At 34.8% G+C, this 14877-nt stretch overlaps 1 long non-coding RNA gene across 1 annotated transcript in view; it reads right to left on the reverse strand.

Moving 5' to 3' along the window:
- LOC137860661 (uncharacterized) overlaps window positions 1–14877 on the reverse strand; it is a 170589-nt gene that overhangs the window by 40962 nt on the left and 114750 nt on the right. Inside the window, exons 9-10 of the long non-coding RNA XR_011099122.1 lie at window positions 1609–1693; window positions 932–1033 (exon numbers count right to left, since the gene is read on the reverse strand). This is a non-coding gene — a long non-coding RNA (uncharacterized lncRNA). The remainder of the gene's footprint in view (window positions 1–931; window positions 1034–1608; window positions 1694–14877) is intronic.

Below are 14877 nucleotides of genomic sequence, written 5' to 3' on the forward strand. Positions count from 1 at the left end.
GCAATACCGAAATGAGATTCTTGGGATTTACTTCCTTTTTCTAAACATTTGCCAGGAAAAGAAAAAAAAGTATCTAAAAATTCATTAAATTCATATATAAATGAAGGTGTGGAATACTTGTACAGTTGAGCTAATATGAACGGGACCTGAAAAACTGGATGTTAGAGTTAAGGAGTCAAAAATTATGAGATACCAGCGTAACTTTAATTCACCCTCCTTGTGCGTGTGCATTATTAGGCTTTAATTTCATATCTTCATTTTGTATTTTCCACTGAATCCACCACTCATTTTGCAGCTTCTGGGGAAGGGTTATAACCACCTTATAACCACATGCTCCACCATGGAGCATGACTTAAGAAACAAATAAGCTTCCTAATTCATTCATGGTATCGGATCATCTCACCTTACTTATCTTTTTTTTTTTTTTTCTTTATTTGGTGGATCTCTGCCCCTTCTTAGCCCAGTAATAGGAGAGATGATCCACTATCTTTACTTTATAATTTACTTTATAATTTACTTTACTTTATAATTACAATTGGACACTTAACATCTTATTGGTGGAAAAAAAAGTCACTGACCCTAATCCCTATGGCTCTTCTCTCCGGGTGCAGAAATTGGTTATCCCACATCTAGGTTACTGAGCTTTTAAAATAAGGCTGGTAACATTTATAGTACACTCTAAGAAAAGTTAAATTTAGCATTTTTGACAAGAAGGATCTTGACTTTTCAACCCAAAAGAAAGATTTCCTATCTAGAGTTCTCTAATGAGAAATGAAAATGTTGGTAAAAAGAGCTAACCTGCCTCTCCACCTTATTCCCCTGTCACAGTATCTCACTACTTTTCCTTTAGGAACTGGAAAGTCTGAAGTGACTAAAAGCATTGTTAAAGAATCATTTATAGATCCTTCAATATGCTTCACAGTGTACTTACCTTCTCTTTTTCTCTATTGAGAGCTCTTTGTTCCAGACTTCACCTTCATTCTCCCCTCTACTCTGCTCTTGTGAGACCCCACCTGGAGTACTGAGTTCAGCTCTGGGGCATGAGAAAGACACAAATCTTTTAAAATGGGTCAGGAGGATGGCCACAAAAATGATCAGGGAGCTGGAGCACTTCTCTGAAGACAGGCTTAGGCTGAGAAAGTTGATCAGTCTAGAGAGCGAAAGACCTTATACTGACTTTTCAGCACTTAAAGGGGGCCTACAGGAAAAATGGGGAGAGACTTTTTATCAGGGAGTGTAGCAACAGGACAAGGGGTAATGGTTTTAAACTAAAACAAGGTAGGCTTAGATTAGATATTAGGAAGAAATTATTTGTGATGAGGATGGTGAGGCATTGGAACAGGTTGTCCAGAGAAGCTGTGGATGCCCCATCCCAGCAACCCAGTCTAGTGAGAGGTGTCCCTGCCCATGGTAGGGGTGTTGGAACAAGATGATCGATTGTTAAGGGTCCTTTTCAACCCAAACCATTCTATGGTTCTATGATTACACGATCTTCGGGGTACCTTCCAACCCAAATCATTCTATGTTTCCATGATTTTGTGATTTATACCTAGAAGTAAGAAACCCAGAAATAATTTCCATAAATAAATGATACGTTACTATTTTTACCTGGTAACAGTTGTAAATCCTGTGGTACTCTCCATCATGCATCAAACATTATTGTGACTGCCTGATGGTCTGAGACTGCTTGGTGCTGTAAAGACAAAAAATCATTAGGCTTTGACCTAAATTAACAGCACTGTTTCCTTTACTTGGGTCCAATCTGATTAATATGATTTAAACAGACCAATTAAAACCAAGCAGTCTTCAGGCTTTTCAGGTTCTTCATCATAATTTATGTATATTTCCCTCTATAACCAGTATATACAGTACTTATGCAGCTTCTTTCAATTACTTATCTGCTGCGTTTCTGTGAGGAGAAATCTTCAGCAAGCAAAAAAAAAAAAAAAAATAGTAACGTACTATATTACAAACAATATAGCTTTGTACTGAAGTGTGGATTGTTTATTTTGAATCCAACATTCCTTCAGCTCTCATTTATTCAGAAGTCATTTCCCATTTTTTTCCATACTGTAAACTAGAGTAACACCAATTTCATACATGTATGCTATTATTCAGTATACTTTGCTCACATGTTGATACATAATGCTGAAAAGAATTTAGCAGGATGAATACAATTAAAAATAAAATGATCTACTGTCATTTGCAACACTTCAACTAAAACGGAAACATAAAATATATACACCCGAGTAAATTTTTACTAAATTTGGTGGTGTAAAGTGCAGAATGGTAACTTTAACACAGATTTTAATGTACAATGTTATAGTAGTTCAGATGTTTTACTTGAATATAACACTTATGTATCAAAAAGGCCAGATCTTCTGCCAATGTGAATATTAAGTCTCACACCACAAGCATATGATTCATCAGAACTAATAGTCTATGCTTAAGAATTTAGATGTTTCTTTATTGAAATTCAGAATACACTATTTTTCTTGCTTCCAGAAATACATTTAATTCATGTATGCACATGGCTTAGAAATCTTCTCTGCAAATATATATATATACATATCAGTGTTTACAGGTACCAGTTAGGGAAATATCACTATGTCAAACTTTTATTTTTGGTACCCGTTATTGGAAGTACCCATGGCAATCACAGGAAGTAACTGCAGTTGCTGTGCAAGAATACACTGAAGAAAGATCAGCTAGAAGCCTCAAATATTGCTGTAGTCTCCTACAGAAAGGAGAGCCTCCTGGCTCCTTTATGTAAATATTGTCACATTAAAAAAAAAAAAAAAAAAAAAAAGCAATATGGGTCATAGTTTAGTCTAGAAGCTGTGAATTTATAATGGATTCTGTCTAATTGAGGGAAAATTCTCTTTCGCTTCTCTCCTCCCTTCAGACACCTTTGTATATCAGCTCTAACGCATAGCTCATAGAACCTTGTAAGGTTACATACCTAGGTTTCAACACTATCAATCATCCTGTGTACTCTTGCAAATTCTGTGTCACCAGAATAGCCTCTACATAAATAAATCAAATGAAGTTCCCAGGCTGCTCTTAAGGTGGACCTTCCTCTGGGGCTGCTCACATGTACTGGTGGGATCTGCATGATTGTTGCAGTTAAAACTGCAGGCTCTTACAGAAGGAATCGTGTCTGTCCTTTGCATCCTATACACAATTTAATATACTGTCAATGCTTGATACATAATTAATAGCAACATTAACAAATTAAATAGCTTGACTCTTTAGTTTCAGTATGCTAAATAGGATGCTTTAATTGGTCATCTTGGATGGACGAGGAGCAAGCAATGCTTCTGCTCTGTATGTTTCCCCTTTCTGTCAAGACTGCCAACAGATTTTCTCATCTTCAAAACTGGGAGTGCTTAGGCAATAATAGCATTTTAGACTAATCTGGTCAACCCATAATTAAGCATTCAGCAGGAAATATTCTTGTACTAGCAGACAAATGAAAATTACATCCTTTTCGTGTTTTCTGTCTTAAATGCAGTACTCTTTTTCTCATGAAATTTTTGCTTGGTAAACAACCACATTGATTCCATGTACCTGGAAACAATTTATTCAAGGCATTATTTACAAATATTACATCATTTTCTAAGAAAGACAAAATCAAGTCCCACAAAAAAAAAAAAAAAAAAATCCAAGACAAGTGACCATGTTTTAAAGTAAGAAATGTTAATTACTTCCAATATTTCTTAAATTTCCACTCAACAGCAGACTGAAATTTCCACCCAGCACCTAGGTTTTTATAGATGTGCCTACAAGTATCAAAGCACAACAGGATATACTTTATATATCTTTATATAAAGAATCATCCCTCAAGAGTGATATGGCCTACCAATCCAGCAATCCAGCGACAGATGTGGAAGAAACCTGAGTGATTCTTTGGCTGTGATCCTTGCTGCCTTGAGATAAGATTTCACTATCTCTTCTCTCTGGTTCCACTACTTCTTGTCTACTTAGGTAACATAATATTGGCTTAAAACTGTCTGTTACTGGTCATCTCTATTGCATCTGACAGAATTGCTCTACAAGCTTCACAGGGGTCCAAAAGAAACAGTGCATAAATAAACTATTTAAACCTAATAATAAAATATTATCTATATTATTTTAAAAATATTACAGTAAATCAAAGATCAGAGTCTGTCAAAATTTGATAATGGTCCCAAAATAAGTTCCTTTATAGTCAAATTAGGAAAGCATTTAGCATGCATTAGAGAGCTTACTATCAAGGATTACAGATTATTTTCTACTTTGATCCAGTAGTATTTTACTGCATCTGAGCTTTTTATTCTCTAGGTTTTAGCTCTCTGTGAATCTGTTGATAAGCTCTACTGGATGACTGTGCTAAGACAGACTCCAGGTGTTAGTGTGTAAATTGCCAGCCCACTCAGTGGTGCTTTTAAAGGCATATCAAAAGAAGAAGTTTTAAATATTTTGTCTGTGTTTTGTATTTAATCTGTTACATATTTTCCTTTCTATGGACTACCACATACAGGCAGGTGAAACCACATCAAAAATATTTCTTTAGATATTTTTTCAATTATAATTTCAGGTTTCACATAGAAAAGGTCCTCAGAGACATATTTTATTCTGCAGAAATTTTATATTTTTTTTGGAATCAAGGACTCTGAACTCTGGAGAGTTGTGGTGGGTTTTAGGCTTGATTAAAAAAAAAAAAAAAAAAAAAAGACTGCACAATATAACTAGGACATAATCCACGAAGGCTGAGGGTAGCAGTCAACCTGCAAACAAACAAGCTAATAACAAAATGCCTAAGCCATATAGGTTTGCAATGTTTCAACAACTTTTTATTAACAGACCCCAGCAAGTCACTGAGGTATAAAAATACAGCAATCAAATTCTCTTGCCATTACGGTGGTTCAGAGGTGGAAACAAAATTAATGAAAACTAAAACTGATCATTTTCACAGCCCTTTTATTTTACTGAGATCTTCAGTATAAACCTACATAATTCTGCTTACCAAACTGGACACAGACCATTTATAGTTACTTAAGATCAATCATCTAAGTTTAAGGATTTTCTAAATATTTCTGTTATTTTTGGTGTATGGATATTTCTACGTATGTAAGCAAGCCTTGCACTTGTGAACAGCAGACTAGTTTGTTCTGTAACTTACTATTTAAGATTACTTCTGCTAGGATGTAAACGTGATGTAAAAAGTCTTTCGTACAAAGACCTAATGGCAAAAGTCCATGTATCATTTAGCATACTTCATTCACAGAGGTAGTGCATTTACTATATTAAGATAGCCTTTTAAGGGATTACCCAATTTAAGAAATTGAATGAAGGAAAAACAAATATCTGGCACTTCAATTAAATTGTAACAGAAAATGGTATGTTAACTGCTGATCCTCAGAGAAATCCAAAACCAGCAAGGGGAAAATATTACCACTCAATAAAAGTCTTGGCAACTTCCCACTGAAACACAATATGCACACATCAAACAATCACTAACTTATTGGATCATTAGGTAAAAGCTGGAGTCATTTGAAGAGAGTGCTGCCCTCTTTAAAGCTGAAATATTTCCTGGTGAAATAAATAAAGCAGACACAAATAATTCTGCATAATAGGAATTCTTAAGAATAGGAATAAGTTAGGAAGCAATCTGCTAAACTTTCTTGCTTTCAGGTTTATTTTAAAGTTAACTCTTCTTTTTTATTATGCTCAAAAAATTTTACTATCCAATGTTACTTTTCTATGCTTGCAAACCCAGAAACCAGACTTCCAAGGACATGAAATTCAAATCTTTCTCAATGTAAATGGAAGAATGCAGGTGGAAAATAAAGTATCATCTGAAAATGTTCTTGCAAATACTTTCCATTTCATAAATGTACAAATAATTGCAATATTTTATTTTTTTTTTCTCCCTGCTCTTTAAGTGAGTAGTATTTTTTACCTATAAATGGGAGTGAAAACAATTGTGTCATACCATGTAACTACCCTAATGGCTTGAATTAAGAAAAAAAAAAAAAAAAAGCTGAAAAGATGAACAGATGAGTAACTTTGTTGATTTAGTCATAACATGAGACAACATAAAGATGTGCTGACTACAGACACTTAGTGAACTTGTTTGTACCTAACATTCACACACACAGAGACTTTTTTTGGTTTCACCTCTGTTGGTAAAAACAAGTCTGTGAACCTGTCTTTCACAACGAAATTTACACTGGTGGAACCACATTTTATGCTGTTTTGATCTAAACTAGGTTTTGGTCTACAGCAATTTTCTGTGACTGCAAACACTTCACTTAATCACACCTTCAAATCAGCCAGATTTCCATTCCTCTAAATTTGTAAGAAACAACCACTTTGACAGCCTAGCTATGCTTTTTAAATCATACAACTCAAGTGATTTGAAGTTTATGAGTGACACTGCTATGGCATATGGTAGGGCTGTACAAGGATGTTTCACAGAAATTTGGATATACCTAGAAATCATAACTTTCTCATTAAAACAAAACATTGGCTCTGTGATGGGTTCTCTATACTCCCACGCTTGACATAAGCCTTGCTCAGAGTTATGAGCCACAGTAGGCCTTGATGGGACTGCTCCTTGCACATCAGAGTTCCAGAACATGGTAGGGAATCTGAGTTTGTCTAAGAGCCAATGACCTGAACTTATAGCAACTGAAGAAAAGCCTATCTGAGCTCTCCAGGGATCACAGCAAGCTGTAACCCTTGATCTCTGCGGTGGAGTAGCTTTTCCCCCAAGTCAGCTATGATTCAAGATTGACTAATGTTACATCAGTCCTCCACTGTCAATGGACAATGGCCATAACAAGTGAGTACGAGCAGGCACTCCCTGATTGCACCTCCAAACCTGCAGCCTGGACAGTAGCCTCATCTGGGGAGTACCACAACTATACATTCTGGAAGGTATGGGAATAGCAGAATTGGTGAAAAATACCAAAACTGCTTTATCTGAACAATAGCCAGGATGGTAAAGTACTAACAGTCTGTTGTCTCGCAGTCCTATGAATGATAGTCCTAAGCAAATAGTTGATTGGTAGCAACTAAGTAGTCCTAAGCCCCTTGAGCTTTCCAGGGACCACAGTGGACTGCACCCTCGATCTCCCCTTGAGCCAGGATGCCTCTCAGGGTACCCCTGAGGGGAAGTGCATCTCAGGGCTGACTCCTTGAAGAACAAGGTTTTCTGTGGACAAAAGCTGACAAAAGAGTAGAGTGAGTAATTCACCCTAAGGAGAATTTTGGAAGCATGTACCTGGATTTAGAACAACACCCCCCCCACCCAAGGACCCTGCAAAAAACATACAATCTAACCTTGTTCCTTGTTATTTATCATAAAAGTATAAAGTAAATCCTAAATTGCCAGTACATTAAAGTTGTGTAAAAACAATTCCACAACATGCTCTTCTCAGGGTTTGCTACACCTATATATCAGGCTATAACTCTGTATTATGCTGCAATTATTTAACTCCATGTAGAATAAAGGCAACATCTCAATAAATAGAAGAAATGGTCCATCTCTGTCCATCACCTCCTCTTTGGTCTGTAGCTTCTTTTGTTTTTCACTTTAGAATGCTTTGTTCCTGCATGTCTCAGTGGTTCTTCAGTGGTTTTCTTATTATTATATTCCTTAGTTTTCCTTACCTCTGTCCTGTATGTTTCTGTCTTACCTCTTTTCTCTCCTCACCAAGTACATGTAATCTGAATTTCATACACCCTAAAATGTTTACTGCTGTTACTACTACTATTACTATCTATCTTCAGGAAGCCTTCTGAATTTACTTCATTAATGCCTTCCAGTCCCTTGTTCTTACTTCCATTCCCGTTTCACAACTTAGCATCATGTACATTGCACAACAATTTTGTTTCTGCCTCCAATTCCCTTTCCTCATTAATCCCTCAAGATCAGTTTCACATCCTTCCTCTTATGTCTCTTCTTGTGAGTATTTTTCCCCTCTCTTCTACCTCTTCCCTTTTCTCCTTGCTGGAGAGGTGAAGATAACCTCTACTCTGACCTAAGGAAGATAATCCCTGAAGATCCTCTCCAGGAAGACAGTCATATTACAGCAACTCAAGTAGTATCTCAATGAGGAGAAAAGTTCCATTTTCCGCGTTAGACTTAGAAATTTTTCCCTAAAATTCTTTTAATGTTTCTTCTAGACATCTACATTAAAACAAACAAACAAAAAAAAAAATCATGCTGAAAAACTGTAAGAACTAGATTAATCAGGGATCAGTAACTGAGAGTGCTTGATGAGGCAAAAAATTCCCTGGCTTTTACAATATACTGTATAGGTCAGCTGGTTTAAGTAGTTGTAGCTCTATTGATAACTGGGGACCTATGACAATTTATGCCAGCTACTCGTACTCCTGCATTTACAATGAAATAATTTTTTTTAGCCCACACAAGTCCTGTTTTAAGCCAAAGTCAAATAAAGGGCTTACGTTCAACAGCATTCTTTCATGCAGAGCCAGGAATACAGATATTTTAGCTGCAAGCAATTAATGTTTTATATAGTTTTTCTTCTTAGAGAACAACTAAATCTGGGGCTCTTACATAGTTCTCATTTAACAGTTGTTTTTAATTTGTATTTGAGAATTTACTTACAGAAGAAAAAATATGAAGTGAAAATACTACCTTGCATATATTTATTTTATTTTAAAAGCAAAAGCTATTTGCTATTCATCCCACGCTGGTAAACTCCTTGAAAGCTCTAAGACACAAGTGACACATAAGCTGTAACATTACAGCATTTAAAATTAACTACCTTTGCAGGACTTGTGCAGAGAGCAAGGAAGCGTGCAATATCTGAGTACAATTAACTTGACTATCACTGTGTGCATCTGTGAGTATAAATCTTTGCTTCTTTATGTGTTGTCTATTGCACCCTACTCACCAAAAACCAGACACATTAAAATGACAGCATACTCTCAGTTTTCTTCCACTTAATGGTGAGGAAAATGTTTTCATCATCTCATCCTGTATAAAGAAATTGTTGGATATGAGGAAATATGACTGATTACTTGCACAAGAATGTTTCTGTGGGATAATTTACGGTGATTGTGTATGCTCAAGAGGAGGTGGGTTTCAGAAAATTGGAAAAAGGACTTAAACCAGGTTTCTTTCTGTACATCTGGATCCTGTGTTAAAGCACAGTTCAAACCCAGGGGGCCTGACTGAGATGGCTAAACAACAATGTAATTTGGATGGAAATTTCTTTTTTTTTTTGGCTTCTGTTGTTGTTATATGGGTAGATGAATCAAAGAGACCACCTACTCAAAATAACTTGGGAAAAATTGGGGTTTGCATCTTCTGAATATGCTCTAAGAAAGAAAAAAAAAAAAAAAAAAAAAAAAGTATTTGATTGGATGCTTTCACCTCTTCGTTGTGCAATATTCTCTTTGTCACAAACTCAGTTACACTGCATGGATGCTCTCTAGGTGTTTCAGTGTAAAGTCATGCACTTTTATTTAAAATGTGATAGAAGTTCTCAGTCTCCCAGAACCTTCTGTAGGGGCTTAGGGGTGGTGATGCTCAGCATCCAGTAGAGCTACATAGAAAAAAAAAACTTCTCTGGAATGCTGTGATTGTGGGCCTCCAGCAAGGAGATCAATAGACACCAACATTGCAAGCTCTTTGCCTTGGGGAAAAAAAAATGAAAATCACATAAGCAGAATCAATGGCAATGTAATATGGATGGCATTTTATGTGGCCAGGGACAGGGAGAAGAACAGTTATATTTATGAAAGTACATAGCCAACTGGATTTTGTTTATTCCTCACACGATATAACATCATTCCCATTTATACCGTGCAATGCTGTGGTTTTGATTTTTTTTCCAGACAATCCAAAGAAAATTTATCTTCCTTATCAAACAGTGACATGCCAAAATCTCTACAAATTTATGAGATATAAAACATGGATGTAAATTTGTAGTTTAGAAACATCTTCGATTCACGGTACTCTTTCTAGCTCCCCAGATGCAACATAAAGTTAGATGGATGTCTCTAAATCAAAATTGCATTTTTCTGACACTTCATTTCTTTGCCATGTTGTCTCCTCATGATATCTGCACTACAAAACTCTGCTTCTTTGCCTATTTATAGCACCATAGGACACACATCAATTTTACAGGTAACAAGACTAATATATATATAGAAAAAAAATCTTATAAATTGCATTTGTGGGGAAGAAAACTGTGTTAAACACAACAGTCATTTAAGAAAACCAATTTGTTTTGCAATTTTTTCAGCTGAAGTGTAATATTTTGAAGTGTCAAATCAGGCTATGTTGGACGTATTTATTGTGATGCTATATATGATATACAATGTGTACTAACACAGAGATGTGATAGTACATCTCTTTCACTTGAAAGGAAAACAGCCTGGTTACAACCTCAGATGCTGAAATATCTCTTTAAATACTGTCTTGTGTTCTTTCACCACATTTTTCTTTTACCTTTTTGCACCTTATTTGTTCCCTCATTGCCAAAAAGGGGTGTCTTATAATTCTGACAACCATCTTTGTCCTCCAGATACCGGCTATGAATTTGAATCCTAACTTCCTTCCTAATTGTGTATAGCACTGTGAGTGAATCAATCTCTCCATATACAAATATACATATGCTCTCTTTCTGCTGTTACATAAATTTGAGGCAAAGAATATCACTGTTCTCTACTTGGTCAATTTTAATGTGTCTGTTATTGTGGTGTGATACAATAACACCAAACAATTCTTTTGAGATTTGCTCATTCAGAAAAGATTTCACCAAGAATATATTCCCTTTAGCCTTTATCATAAAGAAACGTGTAAACCGGATCAAAAATTTGAATGTATCTTCATCACCTGTATGCTCATAATTTAAATGAGTCTAGACAGACAAGATGAAGTTAGCACATAAAACAAACTATCCCTATTTTCAGAACATTTCAATTAGCCGAACTGTTTCATGTATTCTACTGGTAGTTCTATCAGGATTCCACAGAAATAAGCATGTTATAGAGAAGTCCCTAGATTAATAAAATGGAAAAACAAAAACAAACAGACAAAAAAACCCTTAACTTTCTTCAGCCAATCCCAGATGAGAAAACACAGATCTGTTCTCTTACGTTTCAACTAAACCTGACTTGCATCTTGAAGCACTTCATTATTCCTTTCAGAAGAAGCCGTATCTTTGATTCCATATTCAGTTTGACACCCGTCCTTTCATCCGTTATTCCCCTAGGCTTGCCTGCTAAACCTCCACAGAAAGATTAAGAGAATATCTTCCCATTCTAGCAATGGCTAGCACAGTATTGGACATAATTCTCTGCCACTATTAAAGGAATATTAGGTTGGATTTAGGGGTCTAGTAAATTAATCTGTTTTTATGTTACTGTTTGTAAGACCTATGGTATTTGTTGTTCCTACTTTGCTTCTTTAACAATATTGCTTTTCATGTGTGTATACACATTTTTTTTAATTCCTCTAATATTGCTCCACTGGAAATGTGAGGTTGTTGTCGATAAAATTCTCAGTTAAATTAAGTACTTTCAAAAGCTGAGGATCTGGCTTTTTGATGTGAGGCTGTTGCTAGTCCGAAGTCTTAATAAGAGGTTATGCTAACTCACAAAAAGTATGCCAGATCATTAATTTATAAAAGAGGAAAAATCATAAAGACTACTAAAAAATGTAAATTATATTCACACTCAAAGTCAGTTGTTCTCTGAGTTAATAATGAAATCCCAAATCTGAAGAGCCTTCTGATGTTATAATTACCCTTTAAATCTTTTTGTATAGCTGTTATATCCTGTGGAGGGGGAATCTGTTTATCTCAGTACAGATGCACAGCAAAATAACACATTTAAATAACACACAGGGCTCTTCATACTTGTCTAACTCTATTGACATTAAGGTCATTAAAGTCAGGTCATTCATCCTAGTGCTCATGGCCTGCACAAGACCCATGCATCACTTAAATCCTGCTTAAATTCTCTGAATGGGACTTTAAAAGGATTTATGAAGTGTGCAGCCTTTTAAGCCTTTTACAAAGGCTTAAAATACACCTTTTCACAAAAGGTGAATGTCACCGCTAATTTGCTCACCTCTGCAAATCCTTAAAGCAAAGTTACAGTAACTTCAGTTGCTGTTTTTCCTAAAACAGGTTGAGCAAAGGTCGATAGGACTCTCCTGCTATCTGAAGAACTGTGCTTGATCTTATTGCTGGGGTATGATATGAAACAATACGACAAACTTTTTAAAATTTGCTAAAAATTAGCACCTAAAAGAACCACTGGTATTTTTAAAGAGTGAAACAGAACATGAAAAGAAATAAGTAAACCATTTGTGAGTACATCTTTCAGTTTGTGAATAAAAAGTCTTCCAAACATTTTTGTTGTTATAACTAATTTTCCACAATAATATTGTATTACAATTTTGCATTGCTTAGTTAGAATTTTGGGGATACAGTAGCTTCTGTAGTCTTTCCTGTGGATCATTGTTTCACCTTTGCTCTTTGCTTCATGTTTGCAGAGCATGGGAGCTTTCAAAACCATCTTATTCTACTTTTCATATTTTACACTGTTCTACATTGTTTTGTTGTTGCCATTTGGTTTTGCGTGTTTCTGTTTTTTAAATACATCTTTCTCCTTGGATTCTGTACTAGTTGTCTAGTATAAGACAAGAACAATTGATGGCCAGTCATTGAAAGAGTAAGAGAGAGACAGCCATTTTTGAATCTGCCTTGCCTAATTTAATTTGTCTGATTTCAAACATAACCTAACCAAATCTTCTAAATGCAACTAATAGCAAAATTTAATACCTGTTTGGATCATGCAAATATAGGCTAATCTGGCAAGCTATATATTTTTATATATATATTAATTAATATAAATTATAATTAATATAAATATATATTTATATTTATATATATTTTTATCCTTGATGAAAATTGCAATCAACATTTCCTATTAGTAAATGACAGATTTATTTATTTATATATATATATATATATATATATATATATATATATATATATATATATACACATATAGGAAATCTTTGAAATTTTAAAAAAGAATTCAATCACTTGAACTTGGAATCAGATTACGACCTTTTATGCTGAGGAGCTGTTACTCACCCAACATAACTCTTTGGAGTAATTAGATTAAATCCTTTATCAGTCAAACAAATCAGAATATTGGCATTTTCTAAATATGTGTTAGCTTTACATGTCTTGCATGTAAAATTCTCTACATAAAATAAACACATAATCTAAGAACAGTTTCCACAGTTCTTCAGTATTCACTGTCTTTCAAAAGAATGTGTGATACCTTTAATCACCAGTATCTATACATACTTAATACCAAATCACCCTACTTTTTTTTTTTTTTTTTTTTTTTTTTTTTTTTTTTTTTTTAAGAAAATGACATCTACACCAAGAGAAAATTTCAGAGATTTTTCTTTGAAAATAGGATATTTATCAATTGAGAGATTAAAAAGCTAATTTAATTCCTTCTTTTGTAATCTCTGCTACTGGGGCTCTGGACCATATCAAGAGGGATTCTGACAGCTTAGTATTAGAGGGAGAAGGAAGGAAAAAATGAACTATCAGCAGTGAATGATTGTATTTAAGGTTGACAATGACGAAATAGTAGAGGCCATGCTACAATTTCTGCTCTTTCATTTGTCTTTGTTGATAAAATGAACACTGTCAGAGGCTCAAGCTCACAGCAAATTTAACGTGACTCTGTTTATCCCTGCACTGAACAAGGTTTGCACATGATCAGATGATAAATGCACAAAATTCTGGGACATCCTTTCTTTCTGCTTAACAAAAGCAGGCAATTTTCCTAGCTTCTTCTTCCTTGAAGGAATAAAGATGGTGAAAAGCTAAACAAAATATTTAATGTAGCATGACATCCAAAATTGACACAAAAATACACTCTAAGCAGTCTTTGAATACCATTCTTCTAAAACAGTTTTCTGTCCTTGTTAGAAAAAAGTACTTACCTCTAAGAAGTGAAACATGCCAGGCTATGCAAGAGGACACTTTCATAACCATAAGAAGGTATGAAAACTGAATTTTATTCATGAAATTTCTAATGATGGAAACAAGAATACTAAGATCCTTTTAGTTGTTTCACTGAGGAGAATTTTTCACAATAAGCTGAATTCTTTCATGACATAAGACTATCCACATTTTTTAGTAAACTATGACATAAGACTATCCACATTTTTTAGTAAACTATCAGTAAAAGTGTCCTGATTATAAGGTGTTGCCAAATTTGCTTGCAGAGATAATATGGCCTCAACTATATTTCATACAAAATAAAGGTTTGAATTTGACTGATATTTAAAGTAGTGTAGCATGCTAAAACAAATTGTCTTTATGTCATGCTGTTGTTTATATAATGTCATGGGAAACTAAAGTAAATCAAAGAAGCAACTCAAACCCAAAGTCCACTTATTGTCTCCTAAAATTCGTATTTTATTTTTTCCTTTTGAAAAAGAGATGAAAGCAGTGACTTGTCAGGTAAGTTTCACTGTCTTTATTGATTTTAACTCTTATGCAAATCTCCAGCTGAGTGGTCATAGTCCAGGTATCATATGGCAACTATGGCATTATAGCTGATAAATTACAGAGATAATACTAGTCTGAAATGGAAAGAGTTGGTCTTAGAATAGGTTCTCGTCCTGCACTGACTAAAAATGTTATACTTCTGTAGATTAACAAAGTACTTGAATAGAAATGCTTTGCTTTATTTTCTGAGGAATGCTGGTAGAAGAATCTTAAAACAGATGTAGTACCTCAAAATTGGAGTTCATGCGCTGTCTGAATGCTTTCCTGCATCCACAAGCATCATAACATAACTCTCTTAATA

The sequence above is a fragment of the Anas acuta genome, chromosome 1, assembly GCF_963932015.1.
Source record: "Anas acuta chromosome 1, bAnaAcu1.1, whole genome shotgun sequence".
Classification (NCBI taxonomy): domain Eukaryota; kingdom Metazoa; phylum Chordata; class Aves; order Anseriformes; family Anatidae; genus Anas; species Anas acuta.